General features: G+C 43.0%; 1 long non-coding RNA gene across 2 annotated transcripts in view; it reads right to left on the bottom strand.

The window, feature by feature from the left end:
• LOC148401152 (uncharacterized) overlaps nt 1-20,449 on the bottom strand; it is a 67,686-nt gene that overhangs the window by 6,420 nt on the left and 40,817 nt on the right. For both annotated transcript variants that reach the window (XR_015857423.1, XR_015857424.1), the window contains one exon: nt 19,144-19,269. This is a non-coding gene — a long non-coding RNA (uncharacterized LOC148401152). The remainder of the gene's footprint in view (nt 1-19,143; nt 19,270-20,449) is intronic.

Raw genomic sequence — 20,449 nt, 5'->3', positions numbered from 1 at the left:
TTCAGTACTTTTGAAGGGGAATGAAACCTCCAGTTTCAAGTAAAAATCATAACATACATATTTCAGCAGAAATTCTGGACGGCTTCTCAAGTCGCGAAGCCGTCTTGGCCTTCACATTGCGGTTGCCGTGGCGATTGAGATCAGTGGAACTGCCGTTTTGTCATGAGAGCGAGTGCATAGTGGGAAGACAAAGCACACGAGTGCACTTGCCAAAGTCATGGGCGATGTGCCAGAGTGCCTTTCAAATGGAACACTTGCAACCTACAGGTTGACTCTTGTAAGGTTTTCTCGAGCTAAAATGTTGTTTTACGCTCAAAACTTTGCAGTTTGATACATTGTTGCAGAATTGACGGAATGGAGAAATCATTTCAAGAGGAAAAAGTTGACTTTTCGACATGACCATGATAATCCCATGCTTGTGTAGCCCAAAGCATCATTTTCAAAGCTACAGTTTGGGTGACATAACAATTACACACTTGTGTTGTTTTAATTAAAACAATCACTCTGAAGGCCACGTGTGGCATAACAAGCACACACTTGTCGGAAAAAACAATCACTCCCAACGCACTATGTAGCAGATGATGTCACACTTCTGTATGTGGCCTTGAAGGACTATAGGGTGGAAAATCCTCCATATTAAAAGTGAAAGATAAACGCAATGAATAGAATTCATGAAGCTGGCATAAAAAAGCCAATAATACAATCCTTTCTAGTTCTAACAAAGTCACAAAAGTTTTTAATAATATCAATATTACAGTAAGGTTATGTATGCAATATTAAAGCCATTTTTTTTTCGAATAACAATGAAATACAAAACAAAGCAATTGCTTTCTAAACTCTATCTGGCATAACAATCAAACAATCAATGCAATGAATACAGAGAAAAATGAAGCTGGCGCAAGTGAATAATACAAATCCCGTTCAAAGTGTTTCATCTTTTAATGTTAAGCAGCCTTTTGGCTCTTGTCATGACAAACGTATAAAAAGAAATACATAAATCATTTTAATACATCCTGCAGGGAGTCTGAAGATGAACTTCAAACTTTATTTTCTGCAAACCTCAAAGATTCTCATTTCCATTTCAAAACTGCACCTTGTAGCCGATCTTTTGACTTTGACTTATTTCTCGTTTGTAGTGATGATTTGTGATTTAATGCAGTGCTTTATTCGGCGCCCAGCGAAAACAGGGCACGTGTAAAAGAGCAGCTGGACTTCCTTGAAAAACCAACCGTCTGACCACAATTACTGCCCTCGACGGATTGCTGCCGCCCGCCTCAGAGATCAGCTGCTTTTGTGCCGCAAGGAGACAATTACGGCATTAAAGTCGGTGTAGAATCCCTCAAGGCCAACAAGTTCATGGTCTCATTGTCAACCGGCGGTAGATTTACCCAATGAAGCTCTAATATGGTTGAGTGCTGGAGTGTGTGTGTTTGAATACCACCGCTTATACAATCCGGTCACTGCTTTTGGAACCATTTGACCCTTTGGGAAGTTGTGGAAATAATAAGGGTCAAACTACCACCATCCAAAGAAAAACATTGCATTTCAGGCATGTTGAGGTTATACAATTGGAGCTATTGAAGTGGCAGCAATTAACTACGCGAGGTAAGCTAGCTAGCTAGTCAAAACAAGCTCGTAAATAACCGCTGGTTTTGCGAAAACAATCAATCACGGAGATAAATGTGGAATAACAATCACACACGTGCCTTCATATCGGAATATGACAAATTCTAAAACAATCCAATAAATTTAATAATGACTAATAATGAAGTGTTGCGTATTGGGGTTATGAGAGGTAAGCTAGCTAGTCAAAACAAGCTCGTAAATAACCGCTGGTTTTGCTAAAACAATCAATCACAGAGATAAATGTGGAATAACAATCACACACGCATGTACCTTCGTATTGGAATATAACAAATTCTAAAATAATCCAATACATTTAATAATGACTAATAATGAAGTGTTGCATATTGCGGTTATGAGAGGTAAGCTAGCTAGTCAAAACAAGCGAGTAAATAACCTCTGGTGTTGCTAAAACAATCACTCACAGAGCTACATGTCACACATATTGGTAATTCTAAAACAATCCAATAAATTTAATAATGAATACTAATGAAGTGTTGCATACTGCGGTTATGAGAAGTAAGCTAGCTAGCCAAAACAGTCATATATGGAATGTGCCGCATAACATCACACACCTCCATCAGCTTCGCTGATCAACAAAATTGGGTGGAATTGAGGAAATTCCAGTGGTTTTCCTATTGTGGGTAAAGTTTGACAATGGCTTTGAGTATTTGCTGTGAGAAAGCGAGAGCCCAGTAGGAGCACGATGTGCATTACACCACGACAAACACGCTCACCATCGTTTCACATGTGACATTTACATGATGTCCTAATTCATCTTTGCTCCCTGCCATCATCATCACGCTGACGACGGTGCGCCGGGAATCATATCATGCGTTTAGAACCTGCAAATTCCATCTTAGCGCCTTAATGAATTCCATAAATCATTATTAATAACATTTAAAGCATCTGCATGCCTATAATCACCACGGTCAATCTTTCGGTGTCACTTTTGATGTGCACACCGCGTACTTCTCTAATTGACCTTGTCCAGTCGGGAAAGAGCAGACAATATTGCTTTTTATTTTTCACTTTTTTAATCCTCTCTCATCATTCCTTCTTCAAATAAAGAGCAGTTTGTAGAGCAGATTGGATTCTATCAACGCACACGTGAAAAGAGCTGACACCGACGCTTCATTTCAAACACACTCAATATGCTAGATGAGTTTTTTCCCTTTTCCATCTGTGGCAAAAAGTTGACGAGATTATACTTTTTGGAAAATCATGTTTGGCTACTCAATGTGTATTTAAGACATTTATTTAAGTGGGAAACAATTCATAGAATATAGTGGACACCAGTCCTTGTGAGTGTGTGTGTGTGTGTGTCATTTAGCCGTGTTGTCAGCGGGTAATAAATCCTCATCACGTCAGGTGCATCCTGTTAGCGTGGTGACAGCTTTTTAATAAGCCGTATGCGGTCCTGTATGCGTGCTTGACATTTACTAGCCGCCATTAAACCCAGCCGCAAGATCCCTCTTCCGTCTATCGGTCACTCACCATACACACACTCACTGACACACACTTATCCTCACGCGTGGGCAACAATCCATCCCAGCTGATTTTAGGTGGGAACTTGGGCACACCCTAGAATGGTCGCTCGTCAATCCGGAGGTCAATTTTGGAGTCTGTCGATTGACACGCATTGATTGATTGATTGATTGATTGAAACCTTTATTGTCCCCTCTGGGGAAAATTAGTTGTCAAACAGCTCGTGACATTTAAAAAAATGTTAAGCATTTTTCTGACTTCCCAGGTGATGCTGAAAGACAAAATGCTTTTGTTGCTGTTTTACAAATTTTGTCAACTAAAAATTCATTTGCATCCATTTTAAGTCACCTCCCCCCCCTCCCTCCAGGAAAGAGATACGATGCCCTAATTAGGCGGCGTAAATAACATTTGCTCCATAATTGCTTCAATAAAGATTTATCGCCCCAGCGTGCCATTGGCCTTACGTTATGGAAGCTGGAGGAAGGACCAGGATGTTTAAATCTGGTTGTCTTATCTGTGCTGTTGTCGAGAATGTACATTAGAAACCACGGCAAATGAGACCCAAGGATAATGCTCCTCATGATAATTCAGTTAAGTTCCAATTAAGAGATGTATTCAGGAGACAATTATGCTTCTTTTTTTTTTCCCCTTCACAATTTCAAGCATTTCCCAGGTGTCTTGAGAACCAAAATACCCCAAGGAGCCCCTATTTCTTGCCGAGTACTCATCAGTGATAGAGATCATTTAGTGATATTATGATCATAATTGGTCAGGGAAATGATTATTTCGCGACAACAAATAATGCATCCTTTATCTATGCCATTAGCAGGCCGAGCAATTATGTATATATAAACAATAAACCCACCACACTTTGTGTTTTACTGAGTTCAAGTGTCTGAATAAATGTATCATATCTAGCTTTTTAAAACATGAGGATCTTATTTTAATCCCTCCATGTCTAACTTTTCCACCTTTTATAACATAAACACGTATCGTCCAAGAACGTTCCCATTAAAAAGAATCTGTCTGTAAAATTCACGTGTAGCAATTTAATCGAAGAAGACAGATTGAAAACACTTAACAATAATGGCAAGGCTGCTGTTATGTTTATTGTCTGCACATAAAATAATTGAAATTTGCAAAGCACGCTTTGAAAACTGTCTTGACTCGCCTGCTCATTTTCTGCACATAAAATAATTGAAATTTCCGAAGCACGGTTGGGAAAGACAAAAACTACCTTGACTTGCCTGAAAACAAACATGTTGGTTGTGTAGGTGAACGTTAGACTCTTTTTCCTCTCTCTGTGTATTAATAGCTCCTCAGGAGAGGCGCTGAGGTCTTTGTGTCAGGTTGGATCTCCAGAGGAGGACGACTGGAGTGTGGTGGGGGAACGAAATGAAGCGTGAACCGGAGAACAGCACCATACGCCGGCATCTCCAGGGGACGCTGGTGGCGCATTAAGACGAGCGGCGGTAATGTGCAAAACAAATGGAGGGATGCAAAAGCTCCCCTTAAGACCACCGCCATAAATCTCCACACTTGCCGTTGAATGTGAACCGCGCCCGGACGGGCTTTCCCATCAAAGCAGTCGTTCATTTTGTCCGACGAGGTGCAAATGTGGCCTGTTAAAGCCTTCACTGATGCAACGGAGAGTAATGGCGCGTGTGAGTAACGGGATTATTCTAATAATGATGGATTATAGGGGAGAACAAGTCTCCAAGCTACACAATGCTACACGTCGTCCCTGGCGACGTGTAGGCAAACTTTGTGCTAATGTTGCAGATTGCCTGAAAATCCTAAACACACAGACGCTCGTCATTAGTTTCAGTGGTAATCTCCAAAGCTACTGGCTGCGCTAATGTCTACAAACTTCAGAAGCAAGCTAGCAGCCGTGCTTGCATCAGCCTTGCCTGAGTTCCGCATATATATATGTGACCAGAGACGGGAAGGAGTAGTGGACCGAGCATGGAGCCTTGGGGGACACCCTGGTTCACTGGGGCTAGGGAGGTCAAGATAAAAAAGTCCAATTTGAGATTTTATTTGTACTCTCATTTTAAAGACACACCGTAGCAAGCAGTGTCGGGACTCGGCGGGGCTTCCTTGATGTTTCATAGTAGCTCCAATGTTCTTTTCTGATTCTGGATGCTCCATGTCATTAAATCTATGACGCATTTGATTGGTCGCTTGCAGATTGCTTTTGAACCCCCCCTCTCGCTTCCCCTTCTAGATGCTGCTAATGCCAAACGGTCACGGCCACCTCGGCTGGCCTCATTTGCTGCTTAATTGCATCTTCTAGTTGAGCTAAAGACCTGTCATCTGTATCTGGGCTTTCCATTTATCTTGGAGGAGAACCTAGTGAAGGTGGGTTAAAGTACGCCTCCGCCTCAGGTATTCTTTCAACTTGAAATAGGAGCCAAAGTAGAAACTTGAGCTAAATCTACTCGATCTGTTTCACGATCACAGAAACAACACCTAAAAATAATCATTAGCACATCAAGGTAACGCCTGTATTCCCAGAATGAACACTGTCCTCATTCTTTGTAATTATGCAAATGACACATTAACGAGGCGTAATTGCGCATTCATAAAACAGCGGGGATAAACTGTGTAAAGACGGCGTGTCGGAGAGAAACGTCGTCGTCCAAGGGCCGGTCGCGCTAATTGTTTACAACGGCGTTTCCTCAACCTTGATTTGTCAAGGCACATTTTGACATGAGAAAAATCTCACAGCACCAACAATAACCATCTATTATCCGAATCGTTTTTTCAAAAAACTCACAAATCGTGTGATCGATTACACTTCCCATGAATGAGATTCATATAGCGTCACGGCTACGAGAACTAGCTAGCGTGTCAATAATAACAGCGGGCAACATCGGAGACGACATGTTGACACGTGAGCATTCCCGAGGAGTCTTATTACGTGAGTCGGATAACAAAATGACTTTCTTGCTGCAGGCCTCTTCTTTTCCCGCACATTTCAAGCCGGTGGAATCGGGATCATTTATTTCCATCAAGAGGCTGCTTTGTCAGGCACCCCGGAGGGACGATGTTTGACACCGTGTTTACCTTATTTATTCATAACCCATTCCCACGGCAAAGTGGAAGATTTGAGCGGCAAAGTCTGCAACTTCTCGTGTTCTTTTGCCTTTTATGATCATTCGGAGCTCCTTTAACGCTTAAATGATTCCGTTCATGGGAAGTAATGAAGGTGGAAGCCACTGAGGAGTTGTCGTCTAATTGGCCAGATGGACTGCAAAGAAATTTTTATTGTTTTGTCTTTCAAAGCAGATGTGGCGGGCCTCAGACTTTTGACTTCCTCTCCCTTGTTGATTCCGACTGTAATTGCAACACGTGTCGTTTTTTTTTTTTTTTCCCGCTCTATGTGAGTCCTTGCTGAGATTGTTCGACCGAGCGTGGCCAGGCGTGGCTTTTCTTGGCATATTCGGCGATTTGTCCATACCAATCCCACCCATACTGTTATTTCTAAATATAAATAACGAAGGAAAAAAAGTAGCCGTGTTAAAGTAGCCTTAGAAATAATCAAGAAAGAAAGTCCACCGTCTGCTTGGGAGACCGACAACCACAAGCGCGTGTGCATTTTAGCCCGTAATTAATCTAGCCAGTTATTCATGATTGCACCATAGAAATCAACACAATCAAAAAATAATCCTCAAAGCCACTTTGCATGGTGACACAAACTCTACATGTCCTGATTAAAATAATGGCTCATCTGTCCATCCAGATATTCATAAAAAGCAGCAGCAGCAGCAGCACGCACAATAGAAAATTAACAACAACTCGAAACAGCCAGACGTCAACTGACCTCTTAGTGGAGCACTTAAGCGCATGGTTTGTTCTTTAATTAATCAAATTGTTCCTCTTTGCAATTCTTGGCGATAAGTGCTACCTTCCATAAGAAGAAGAAATACAAAACTTCATCCAACAGACGGGCTCGGTTAGTCGCATGTACTGTCTGCGTCATCATTGCGCAATCCCTCTTGTTGCTACGAGTAACTTCTTTTTTTTTTTTACGATATATGTTATTGTTCCTCTCAGCATTCACTAATAATAAGCACCACTGTGCAGAATACAAATGAACAAAATAATCCAAAAAGTCCACAGCATCTTTGGTCCCAAGCACGTACACGGCTCGTCCTATAATGAATGTCATCCTGCCTCCAGCCAATTGTGCATGCGTTTGAAAGATGATATGCAAACATTTTTGTTTTGTTTTGTTTTCATCTTTGTCACTTTATTTCTTACATTAACTTTCTGGGTTTATTTTGAATGCATTTATTGCAGTCAGTTTTTCATGATAACAGAATTAAACTGTCTGAAAAAAAAATCCTCAGTTTAAATTCCTGTCATGATCAATGGGATCGCTCCTCTGGCCAGTTAGTCATCACAATTTGTAGAATAAAAATCAAGCAAACCACAAAACGAAATAATCCGGTCACAAAATTGCCCCGAGTCAACCTGGGAGGAGGTTTCCTAATGTATTGCCACACACTCAAATGACTCCAACGCTTCATTGGAGTCAGTCAAGTTTTGTTTGTGCATAACGTACAGGTTGGCAGAAAAATAAAAGTAAAAATGATTTTCTTTTTGGCGGGACTTTCTAGAGATTATATAGCCCGCCTTCCTTAAATCGTCGATTGATGACGAACGGAGCCACCTAAAATGGTGTGCAGCAGAGCAAAAAGTTACCGGAGGTCATTAAATCAGAAATCATTGCATCTCTAAGAAGACATCCAGTCACCAAAACGTTTCCGCGAAGAACTCGTCTTTTAGGCAGTCACCGGAATGGATTGATTTATTATGAAGGAATCCATTAGGAATGTCATCTTCATTGTTCAGTGCTGCGTGCTTTGAGGAATGGATCAGAGTCAAGCCCTGGTGGCTAAATTGATCCCAAAAGCTATACAAGCAATTTCAAATTAACAATTTGATGATTTATTCATATTCATTGATTAAAAAGTCATGAGAGATGGGCCCTGCACAAACTTAATAAGAGACTGAGAGCAAATGTTTTGGAACGATCAGTCAGGATTTGGAATAAAATCGTGCATTCATAATTAGAAAAATAAAAAAAATAAAGACATCAATGCTGAGCATTGGCATTGAATCAGTTATAATTTATTTAATTTAAAAACGAGAGGTAAAAAAGGTACAAAAGAAATATGTACCTGAATACGCCTGAATTGATAGATAAGAATAAAAATGAAATAAATGGATAAATAACTAAATAACTAAATAACTAAATAAACAAATAAATAAATAAATAACATTTTTACAATAATGTTTTGCAAAAGCACGGTCCCAAAATAATCTATTTTAAATAGAACAAAGGCGGCCACCTATCAATCTACTTAGAATGTCAATACTAGCGTTGGTATCGATATTTAAACAGATCCACCTACCACTACTGTTATTTTTTTTTCCCATTCCAGGGCAAAACCTCCAAAAATAATATCATCTTTGCTAATCTTAGGAAAATAAACCCTTGTAGGCTAATATAAAATGTTTACCACTGAGCGGGATGTTTTCCAAGTCTAACAAGTGTGACAGCGTCAGCGGTGACTGTGGCTTTTTTTTATTTATTTTTTTCCTCATACTTCTGACTGAGCATTTGCATAATGGAATTATGGGCTCAGCCATGCTACGTCTTTAGTGGACCATTAGGCAGGCCTTTACTGGAGTATAATTAGTGGCTTCCGCCCTTCACCTTCATTAGCATGCAAATGAAAATCCTCAACAGCGAGAAATATTTGGCATGTCGAGGGAGAGCGAAAGAGAGAGAGGAGAGGCAAAAAAAAAAAAATACCAGTATGATGAACAGTAAAATAGCCCCCCCACCCTGCCCCGGGTGCCCACTCTGTTGTGGGAATGAATTGTGACCACATGACAGAGTCCATTTTGGGGAAAAAAGCTCTTAAGGTTTTCATGGAAGACGATTGGACTTGACATCCCGTCTATTTAGCCTCTGTTTTATTTCACTGCGTCCACCTTTTTACTTGGTCCCCATCCCGCTTGGATATTTTTAAACTCCTCTTAATAAGACATCCGACCAGAACTTCTAAACCACTCAAACCGCATTTGCAAGTCTAATGTGCTCATTTGAATGGGAAGTGCCACTTTGCCCGGGAACGTACCTGAACTTTGCAGACATGTCAGGCCTGACAAAAAAAAGCAGAAAAGGAAGAAAAAAACGGCCCTTGACACGCGAGCATTAATCACGGAAGGAGGCGGCTGTTAGGAAAACATCCTTCCAGCTGCTGTGACAAGGCGGCGGCAAGAGTCGCGCTCTTTTCGTTAACCTCGTCTAATTAAGAGTCGGCGGCTGAGGCGGGACGACCGCTTGAAGGCCGCCGGCTGCGGGTCTCTCTGGCGAACCATTTACTAAAAATACTCGGTCTTAATTGATTTTGATGAGACAGGATTCCGAAGAGTAAAAATGTTTTTTGCAACGTGCTCCCCATGATGAATTTGGCAGAAAAATCAGGACGCTCCCTCTACTGCCACCTGCTGTCCACTGAAAATGACACGTAGGTCACCTGACCAGGTGAGTTCCCAGGTGTTTTATCAACATCTTTCGATAATGGCTGAGGAGAAATGCTCGAACCAAGGCCGATAATCTCTACGTGTCCCGCTTTAGCTAACTTGGCCTCGAAAGTGGAAAAGCGTCAAGTATTTCCTCTCAATCCGCTTGCTTTCATTCCGCTTCATTCGTCAAGATGAGACTTGTATCATTCCCGTCGGCTCAACATCAGTTGCACATTAGCGACATTCAAGTCATCCTTCATCAAGTATTTGCCTTCGCGCTAAATCAAATGGATTACGGTTGTGTGAATTTGATGAAAACAAGTATTTCATGCATTTATGTATTTATGAAAAGGCATTAAGCCTCCTCATCATCGTGTAGGAAGTAAGTGATTTCCGGCAATTGGTGGAAATGAAAATGTCGGGACAATGAGTTTAATTCTGTTAAATTATCTCCGCCGAGTAATCAGGCCTAATTATGTTTTAATCTTAAATCAGAAAGCATTAATTGGATTGCCAGAACAAATAATCTATATTTAACGATAGCAGCACTACACACACACACACTCGCAAAAGTGAGCTTTTTATACTTTGCCGTCACACTAATGCCTGCTTATTGTTTGTTTTGAGTTGTATTTATTTTTCAGGGGAGCACAAATTTGTTGTGGTTAAGTGCTTCTTTTAAAGAAAATTGGATTGAGAATCAAATGAGAAATGGGGTGGAAATTGCCTCTTTTTTCCCCCCGCTCTCCTTTCCCCGCTCAACGCCGCCATTATCAACGGGAGGGCGTTGAAGCGTTAATTAGTCTCAGTTCACACTAAATCAAATTCAGCTTCGCTAGTTTGGTTGCATTTTATTTACGTGTGTTTGTGTGTGTGTGTGTGTGTCTGCCCACTCGCCCCAACAATTCCCATCTCCTTGTCACCGCCTCCTTGTCTTCTTCATCAGCCGCCATCGATTTAGCGACGATGCTAATTAAAATGCTGGCGGCGGGCGCTAGATTCCGCTCGTCTCCTGCCACAGAGCAAAGACAGGTGTCGCATGTGCTTAGCGTCGTTAGCGTGTTTGTGAATACCGACTAACTAAGTAATCGGGTTGAAAATTGTTTCTGAAGTTGAACTGAAGCAAAAAGACAGCCAAGCGTATTGTCAGGGAGTGGGGCGGCCATTTTGTTTGATTGTAACTTTTTGAGAGGATTTTACTTTTGTTTTCACTCCAAGTGTCGGTCGGCCATTTATTCACAAAATGACTTTTTGAGAAGTCATTTTGTTTTTACAAACCATTTGGTTTCAATGTAACTTTTTGAGAAGACTTTCAACTTGTATCTTTTTGTTTGAGGATTTGACTTTTGATTTCACTTCAAGTGACAGCCAACTTTGTGATGTCATCGATGTTATTGTCTTTGACTGTAACAAAAACGGACAATAAGACCGCGCATTTGGTTTCAACATTTTGTTTGGAAACGTGCCCACGTTTTGTTCTGCGAGTTGAAATGTTGGTGGCTGGCGCGACTCATTTCAAGGCGTTCGGTCGGCGTGACGCTGACGAGTGCCGTTCTGCGGCTGAAAGGCCGAGGTGGGCGGCAGACTGCGCGACAGCTGTCCTAGAAGGTGTTGTTTTACCGCCGTCTCTCCTGCCTCAACTGTCATCTCGGGTGGAATGAGACCAGTATTTTGCCGTTTGAAACAAATGCGAGAGTTACATCGCCAATGACACCTCTTCATGAATTTATGCAGCGGATCAAATTGTGCAGTTGACACCAACCCTGGAGTCACAAGACAATGTTGGCCTTTCAGCGACACAAAATGGGTCTGCAAAACATCTGCTAATATTTGACTTGTCATACCGTGGAAAGATTTCGATCGTCAATATGGTATCAAATACGAGTCCGAGATGTGAGATGCAGCGTCTTGAGATTTTTGTTGTTGTTTAGTAGTTTTGACAATTTGACACCTGTTTTTATCCTTCTCGGGGGGCGGCCAATTTGTCACTTGCTGTTGACTGAAAATGACATCACGTTGCATCAGGCCACAACCGGTCGCGGCTCACCTGTTTTCTGGGTTTTGATGTTTGCAAAAGCATGTCCATCATTTTGCAAAAATTACATCATTGTTTTATAATGAACAAATTATTCTCAAAAATCGACGGGATGGAAGCGAGGCTTAATTCTGAGAACTGAGAGTTTCCATTTTTGCATGTGGGCGGAAGTTTGATATCAATACCCCCAGTTGACACTACCTTGGAGTCACAACACAATATTAATCTCTCTGCGCCACAAATGGATCTGCAAAGCATCTGTTATTGTTTGATAAATCGCGCCGTGGAGAGATTTAGCTGCGCCGCCTGACGTTGAATCCGGATTAGAGTCCAACCGGTGACTACACCGAACGCACCTTCCTGTCTGTTGATAAAAAAAAAAAAAGTCGGTCTTTTGGCGTTTGGATTTTTTTTTTTCCTTGCGGCTTTTGCGGTAAGTGACAAATAACCCTTAAGCGCTTTTCCACCCTCTTCTCCCCGAGCCTACTTGGCTTTCCCGATAAGATCGTAAGCGAATCTGGCACCCAGCGACCGTGGCGCCTCCGAGAGATCCGACCCAAAGAGGCCGCCGGGAATTGCGCGCCTTTTAAACAAGAACGCAGCGGTGAGCGTTGACTGACAGCCCCTGAGTGGTGGGGAGCCCCTCTCGCCCCTCCTCCCCCCCTGCGCCACTCTCACTGATAGCTTAATGGTGTCAACAGGGGAGAGAGAGTCCTGACTCCTCTATCGGGACAAAATCTTAGAGCCATCACCCTCTCTGTTTGCAGTAATTGCGGTGACGGCGTGGACTCTGCGAGGGGGGTAGGAGGCAAATCAAAAGGCTCAGCTTCAATCCACTTGACCGAGCGGGTCAAAGGAAATAAATGACTTTCCTTTGACCGGCGCTGCATCCATCTCCTCGGTGTCAAGGACACCGTGGCCTGTCTGCCACGTTAAAATGAAAACACACCAGCGCTCCTGGAAAAGCCTTTTCTTCAGCCGTCTGCACCAAAGTCTGGCAAATGCTTGCAAGAAAGAACAAATACTCGGGCACTGTACTGATGTTTTTGTTACTCAATTGGTTCTTTTATTGACTGCTCTACCTTGAGTCAATACATTTGTACTTTTGAGTACAAAATGGCTTTGGATTGGCTACAAAGTAAATATGCTTGGATCCCTGCTTTCCCTGACCAGATTTATTTTCCGATTTTCCCGGGAATATTTTTGACATATTTGCCACCCCTGAAAAACAACTTTTTATCAGCATTTTCTGAAGAATTTTTGGGGTTTATAAAATATATATGTTTTTTGTTTTCCTTCCCCCCCAGGATATAAATATACATAAAGTGTCGGGGACCCATGCCTGAAATTGAAAAGGAAGTCAGCCGTTTTGCTTCAAAGCAGCCATTTTGTCTTATCCCTAATTTATATCATCATACGTAGCTAATGTGATGAGACTGAAGTGTGGCTTCTTCCTCACCCCACTCTCCGAAGCTGCACCGCCACGACGCAGAGACCCCGGCGATTATTGGATGAATATTTAAGAGCGCGCTAGTCGCTAAACATGTGGGAAAATAATGACGTCGGTTGGAGCCGTCACCTGAAGAAGTGCCTTTGGCACACGAGCAGACGTGGCAAGTGGTAAAAGCAGATGGCTCACCGCCACCATTTCCTCTACCCGTAATGCTTCATGAGCATGGATGAGACACCCAGCAGCCCCCGGGGGGGGGGGAGAGGCTAGCGCTATTTAAGTGGCGAACCAGCCTGAGCACTGCGCCGCAGCTCTAATTATTTACCAGACCGCCTCACTGCGGTTTATTTTAAGGCCTTGAAGAGCACCTGCAGGAGGATAAAGCACGCCGGCGTGAAGAATGGACACCGACCGTCCCCGCTTAGCCTCCCGCCTCGTTAGCCGCCTTGGAGTCGCTGCCAAAGTACAGGGCGGGCGGGCAGGCAAACCCAAAGCGGAGCATTTCATGATGTCCAGCTTTTTTTTCCTGGCGCACATAGTCCGGTATCTTTTTATCAGCGGACGCCCGAGCAGCAGATGGAAACGATCAACTGTGCGGGGGGGGGGGAGACCTCGATTTGAGCAGGTAGAGCAAGAGCGGTTTGCACCGACAACACCCGCCGGGACTGTCCGGCCTTTAGCGTGAATTCCTGGAATTGGCACCAGAATGGCGACGTCAAACCGAAATGGCCGACTTCTGTGACGTTCACACGTGTTCTGCACACAACTTTTTGTTTTGTTTATCGCATTTTGGGAAAAAAAATGGCTTCAATAACAACATGAAAAATCATAGGCAGCCGTTCACTGTTTGTCTGGCACCCTGCGGATGGATGAGCGCAACAAGGACAGCCAAGGGGGATATTTGTCTCGTATATATCCAACTCCCGGCCTTTAGGTGACACCCCAGACGACTGGACATTCTTCTTCCATGATCGTCTTTTAGGGCTGTCACGGCGAGGCCATTAGGTGTCAGCTAAAAGCCAAAGTAAGCGGCGAGGACAGCGAGCGCTCGTTTGTCATCATCAACGGCAAAATACTTGTATGATCACACGCGCCGTCGATGAGCCCACGTAAATCACCCGGCGTGCCCTCGAGGGGTTCCGGAATAAAAATCAGCCGGCATTAGCGCCGGCTGCTCACTATTTTTCACATAAGTGAAGACAGGTTTATAATCACCCCGCATTCAGCACAATATAATAGTCAACAAACTCCATTTAGTATGCGCTGGCTAATGCCCCCAAGCTGTAAAATACGGCTGCACTTCAAAAATATTCCGCTATGGAAGCCAAGGAAGGTCTTTTCGTAATCTTTGACGTCCTAAAATCATGTCACCTTATTTCCGTCTTTTCATAAACTACTAATTATTCTTCAATAATTTGTTTGCGAACATTCAGGACTAATTTGTTTTCCATTAAGGAGCTACTCGCCTTTTTTCTCGCTGATAAATAGGGTGTCATCTTTTTTACTTGTACAGCCAGTAAAATATATATATGTTTTTTATCAAATTGTTTTAATAAATCATTTTTTATGTCAATGATTAAACCCCAAAATATTTTTCTAATCAATCAATTTCATATCTCAACAATTTTGATGATTAAAGTGTACAGCCAATAAAAAAACAAACATTCAACACCTCATGACACTACAAAGTACTAGATAAGAAACAACATTTTGAAATGGAACTATTGAATGCAACGTTGCTCCCCGCTCCACCGCCGCGCCGTCCCACAACAATTTTTACTCCAAGTTGTTTGTGTAAAATGTGCGTAAGTTGTCGTGTATGCTCGGAATTGTGGAACATTCATGGAGCAAATTGGCCATTAAAAAGAAGGCACCTGGTAACCTCTGGTACCGAAGTGAGTGGCACAAACGCCACCAGCGCTGGCGTCTTTGATTGGCAGTGCGCCTCGGCCACGTAATTGGCTTTCCAAAAAGAGAGGTAAACATGGCCGCGGCCACGCTCGGAGGCCAGTCGCCGGACTGACCTTCACGGAGGCGAAGGTAAGGGAACCGAGCGGCGGCCGCCTTGGGCGCTTTGCAGTTACTGGCTGTCATCCGACTCTGACACCGGAGCTGTAATTTTTCGCCAGCCTCTGATATTCCCTATTTCTCATTCCAGCATTGAAGGGAGGACACCTTCCTCAAGGTTTCTCCCGCCGGCCGGCCGAGCCATGTTTCTCCCCCATTAAGGCCGACCCTGGTCCTGCGCGATTTGTGTTTTCCAACTCATACAACATGACAGATAGACAAATGCCGCTTTAGTTGAACCCCAAGCTATTATTCTCTTGTATGACTGGCATCAGGTTGATTATACCTTTTGCCAGTAAGTGGCTGAGCGCTTATTTTTTCAATTGGGTCATTTCCCGTGGCACGCCTGATGGCATCTCTTAGAGCAGTCGGGAATTATCGTCGTACCCCGCTGACGTTGAGCATCTCTCTTTTTTTTTTTTCTTCTTTTTTTGATCAACTCGATTTGGCCAGACAAAAAGTGTTTTTAGGGACGCTTCTGTCATTCAAAATGTGTCATCACTGCAAAAGGACCTTAATAATATTATGTCTACTCTTGTGAGTATTACTATTTTAAAAAAAGCCACGAGTGACTAATTCTCACTAAGTAACTGGTAGTGTGAGAGGATTTAACGATATCAAGAGGCCAAGCAAAATGTATATTTCTTTTGAATATCCAGAGAAAATAATTTACTGGAGAATTTTTTGTTTTTGTTTAGTATAATGAACTAAATACAGCAAGGGGAAAAACACCCCCACTTTATTTTAAATACGCTAATTTCAATTCTGAACTGATTTCAAATGTTCAAAGTCAAAAGTCAAAGTCAAAGTCAGCTTTACTGTCAATTTCTCCACATGCCAAAGACACACAAAGAAACGGAAATTTCGTTCCCCCCTATCCCACGGTGACAAGCCATGGCCCACAATAGATGTTACCTTTGTGACGATAATGTTTACAAACATTTGTTTTTTTTGAAGAAAAAAACTTTTTTTTTTCAGGCCATATTGGCCAGTCCTATGCTCAGGTGACAACGGCGTTGCGAGGTTTGAGCTGGCCCGAGATGACAAGCTATTTGTCCAGTTAATTGCACAACCCAGAGAGGCGGCGCGAGTATGTTCGCCTGCGTTTCACTACGTTGTAAATCAAAATGGGCCACGCAAATTGGCTGTGGAATATTTAAACATCGCCGCCGCTGCCGCTGCCGGATTAAATTGCTCTCTCATGGGCTGGCTATATGCAGTATTAATGGGCACCAATAACGCCAGTACGCTCACCAAACGTTTAAGATGGATGCCGGAATGTTTAATTGGGAATAATGAGTGTGTTGTAGAAAAGATCATACTTGCAATCAGATGTGACACTTGTGAGCATTATTGTCGAGAAGAAAGCCTTACCCATTCACCATTTGCAAATTGACCGACTTGAGAATCTTGCAACTGTTTTTTTTTCTCTCTCAATGCCCTAAGGTGCCACAAGAGGGCGCCAAAGCCCAGTTCACTATAAAATAGTAACAAAGATGAAATGAATTTTGTTTGTTAGGGAATCGTAAATTTAATCTGGGTTGTTAGCGAGAAATAAAATGATCATTTATTTGGTTTAATTTTTTTGTCATTCATTTCGAGAGCAATCCCCGTGAATAACAAAAGTTCACTGTATTGTGTTGCCCTCTTCCTTTTTCTGCCTTGACCGAGCTCATGGATAAATGCAAAAGAGCAGCGGCGTGAAGTGAAGTGCGCTTGATTAATTTCCAAGAAGATGGCCGCCTTCGCTTCCTCTGCTCAATCTTAATTAGTGAGCTGAGACGCTTCCGCGGACTTGATGAGGTCAAAGATGTTCATTTTCCACCTCGGTGGGGACTCTTCCTCGCGTCTCCCCCTTTTGGTATTGACACTCGGGTGGTAATCATATTGGTGACTGCCCGTCAGCCCCAACGACCACAGGCTATTTTTAAACGTGTTTTAGTTCTCGCCATGTTACTTGTGTCTACCGGGTTGTAGTTACGGTTAAAAACAATGAAATCGTCGCTTTGATATTCGGATGTTGTGTGCAATCGTGTCTGCATCGTTTTTCAGAATCTTCCCTGGATTGGATCCAGTATCGATTTCTATCTCGCAAGGTGGCACTTATCATGAATAACCAATGAGACGAGCGATTGCATTCATTTGTGACGTACTAATTACAATGACGAACGTACGAGGCACTGACCGGTGTCGGATTTTTCTGAATAGCATCAACGAACTGAGATAATTACAGTTACTGTTTTTTTCCCTAATTATGAATTGTCTCAAGCAAAAAATAGTTTGAACACCAGTAGATCTGATTGCTTTATGATGTAGAGAATAAAAGCATACGCATGTGTCAAGGCAATGGGATGAGTGTATCAAGAAGCGTGAGCTAAGAATGAAAAAGCTCCCACACGTCAGTGACGGTGATTAAAGATGACATGGTGCACACAGGCGGAGAAGGAAGAAGAAAAGTGGAAGCAACGTCTCTGGGTTGGGCGCCGCCTGGAAAAACCTTACAACAATTCCACCTTTTGATTTGTCTTCTGTCTCCGGCTCTTATTTGACGTTTGAGGCGATGAGACAGCGCAGCCGGTCGTTAGCGGCTAGCCGTGAAAAACCACACACATCCGTTGGACTGAATCTTATCCTTTGGCTGCAGCAAGAAATCTCATCATGCTCAAATTGCATCATCTCATATGACTTTAACGATTCCTTTGTCTTATTTTTAAGCATCTCGCACTTTTTCCAAAAACTCATTGTCGTCTTATAGGTCTCCTTTTGCGGGAGAAGAGAAATAGAAGTAAGAACCCCCCCCCCCCTTCCCCCTTCCCCCTCTCAAAGATTGTCATAATCTCTTCCTTTACATTCTTCATTCGATCCCGACAAACAAAATCCCAACCAAATTTATGGAAATCCTCCTCCGCCCATTCTTTGGTGTATCACCTGAAGCCCTCGTTACATACCAACGAGCCGGGGAAGCTCAAAGCGCTAACAGCATTGTATTCTGTCATAATGACTTGAAGCGGGCCAGCTTTATCCCGCTGCCTTCTTCTGTTTACACGCAACGTCTTTGAAGTCAGCATTACTCGCGAGTTGGTGCAGATAGCGCTTCTTTGGGATGAACATTTGCTAATCTAACTTTAAGGGATGCTTTGTGCGAACGGTCGTTGCTACGCGGCGAGCAGCTGAAAGATTAGACAATGACGAATTTGAGGTTACTATTGAACAATGCCAACTTGTGTGTGTGTGTGTGTTGCTGTGACGTTGGGTGGATGAGGACTTGAAAAGTGGTGTTCAACTCCAGTCCTGTAGGTGGCAGTAATCAGCCACACATTTATTATAATACCGCCAATCGAGGGAGCGTGGCAAAAGAAATGGTGGATCTTATTTGTCTTAGCTCTTTTAGTGTCACGGGGCACATTATTATCTTTCTATTAAAATAAAACAACTAAATTGATTATTTGCAACTGAGCATATACCATGTTGAGGCTAATCGCTCACGCGCGAACTTATGAATTTAACATTACACTGTGCTCAATAAGTGTATCGTATTTGTATTGTATGTTGTTGAGTAATATTAGTTGGACATTGCGTTACATTTGAATCTATGCTAGTGTGTCCCTTTTGAGAGTTTTAATATATCCATTTTCTACTATTACATTGTAAACTATACTAGCTATTGAGACTGCACAGAAATCATAGAGGTAGAATTGTGGTTTTGGCCGCCATTTCGTATGATTAACTCTTAGCGACAAGCCGTGCCTGTGTTTATATTGGACCTCTGGGGTGTCACACTACGCTGACAGGTATTTACAATCAGCATTAACACCACCTCAAAAAACGAATCCAAGTGTAAGCCACGGATAACAGCAAATTAACACTTGGCCTTTTATTAAACGCTACAATGGGGCGTCAATCGGCGCCTGCACATAAAGCACACGTCACTCACGTCTGCCTGGGAAACGCTTTCAGCCCAGCTTTGGAGTTTGGCTTTTATTTTTCCTGGAGGAAGGGGCTTGAAGCTGTCACAGTGGCGGCGCCGCCGCCGATGATAACGCGGGGTGGAGAGTGACACCTGGAGAATGACACATGAAAGGGAATCAAATTCTCCCCGGAGACGACTGTATGGAGCAGATAGCGAAGCCCTCTCTTCAAACATCCGCCGTATGTCTCGGCAAATAGGCCAGTGTATGAACTTATTTAAATGAAGGGTCAGAGGCAACGTCCTCCTGCCGTGCTCAAAACAGAGAAAATGGAGTCATTGTGCTGCTAAATGAATGAGTTGTCATTTGGCACAACTCAGAGTCCATCCGGCCATTCTCTAGCCCGCTTATAGGGTTACAGGTATGCTGGAAGATTGCAGAACCCTGATGAGCCCATTAATACTTCTTCGTAAAATTCTCACCCGACTAAAAAATGTCTACCTCCGCCCCTGACTGTCATTATCATCATGATGATATTTGCCTTCTCCTCATTCTCAGTTGTGCCGTGACAATTAAGCACCAGGCGGTGCTTGCTTTGGCTTTTATGAAGCACGGTGACATTATCTGCACCCATGTTATTTCCCCGAAGGTCGTGAGATTCATTCGCCGGCTCAAACTCATCAACTTCTTCATCGCCAAAGGCTGCTGTCACACCAGAGACAACCGTGCTGCGCTTAAACCCGCTTGAAGTGTGCTACAAGTATCGATAAATGTAATCACCCCTCTTGCTAGTTATCTATGCTAACAACACAATAGAAATATTTAAAAAAAAAAAGAAAAAAAATAGCTGGCTGTCTTCCGGCTTTCTCTTCCAACTTGGCATTTCCCGTCTCTCAGTTCTCACACTGTGTAGCAGATTGAAGATGTCGAATTTGAGTAGGGTGGGTGGGGTGTGTGTGTGTGGGGGGGGTCTCATCTCTGGTAATTTGGCTAATGGACTAAAATCCCAGCTCAACTTTTAGCAAATGGGTCCTTTTATGAGGCCCAATCCCAGGAAGAAACATTCTGCCAATGTCATGGATGATAAACATGCAATTGAGCAATGGCGGCGATGTGATGAGGCGCTTTTTTTGGCGCCGCAGCTGGAAGCTCCGTCGTTGCCGCCGCCGCCGCCGACTGTATCTCCCGGTGGTAATAACGAGGAGATCTATTATATGGATCTGCGCTTTCACTCTGATTGGTAGTGACACTAAATCATCCAAACCGCCGCCGCGTATTGTTTTACTTCTGTGGAGGACTTCAAAAGTTTGTTGAGGCGGCTTCATTACCACA

The sequence above is a fragment of the Syngnathus floridae genome, chromosome 3 (assembly GCF_059516105.1).
Source record: "Syngnathus floridae isolate MCC-2025c chromosome 3, RoL_Sflo_1.0, whole genome shotgun sequence".
NCBI classification, from domain to species: domain Eukaryota; kingdom Metazoa; phylum Chordata; class Actinopteri; order Syngnathiformes; family Syngnathidae; genus Syngnathus; species Syngnathus floridae.
Note: the sequence above shows the minus strand (reverse complement) of the source record. Positions and strands in the feature narration are given on the sequence as shown.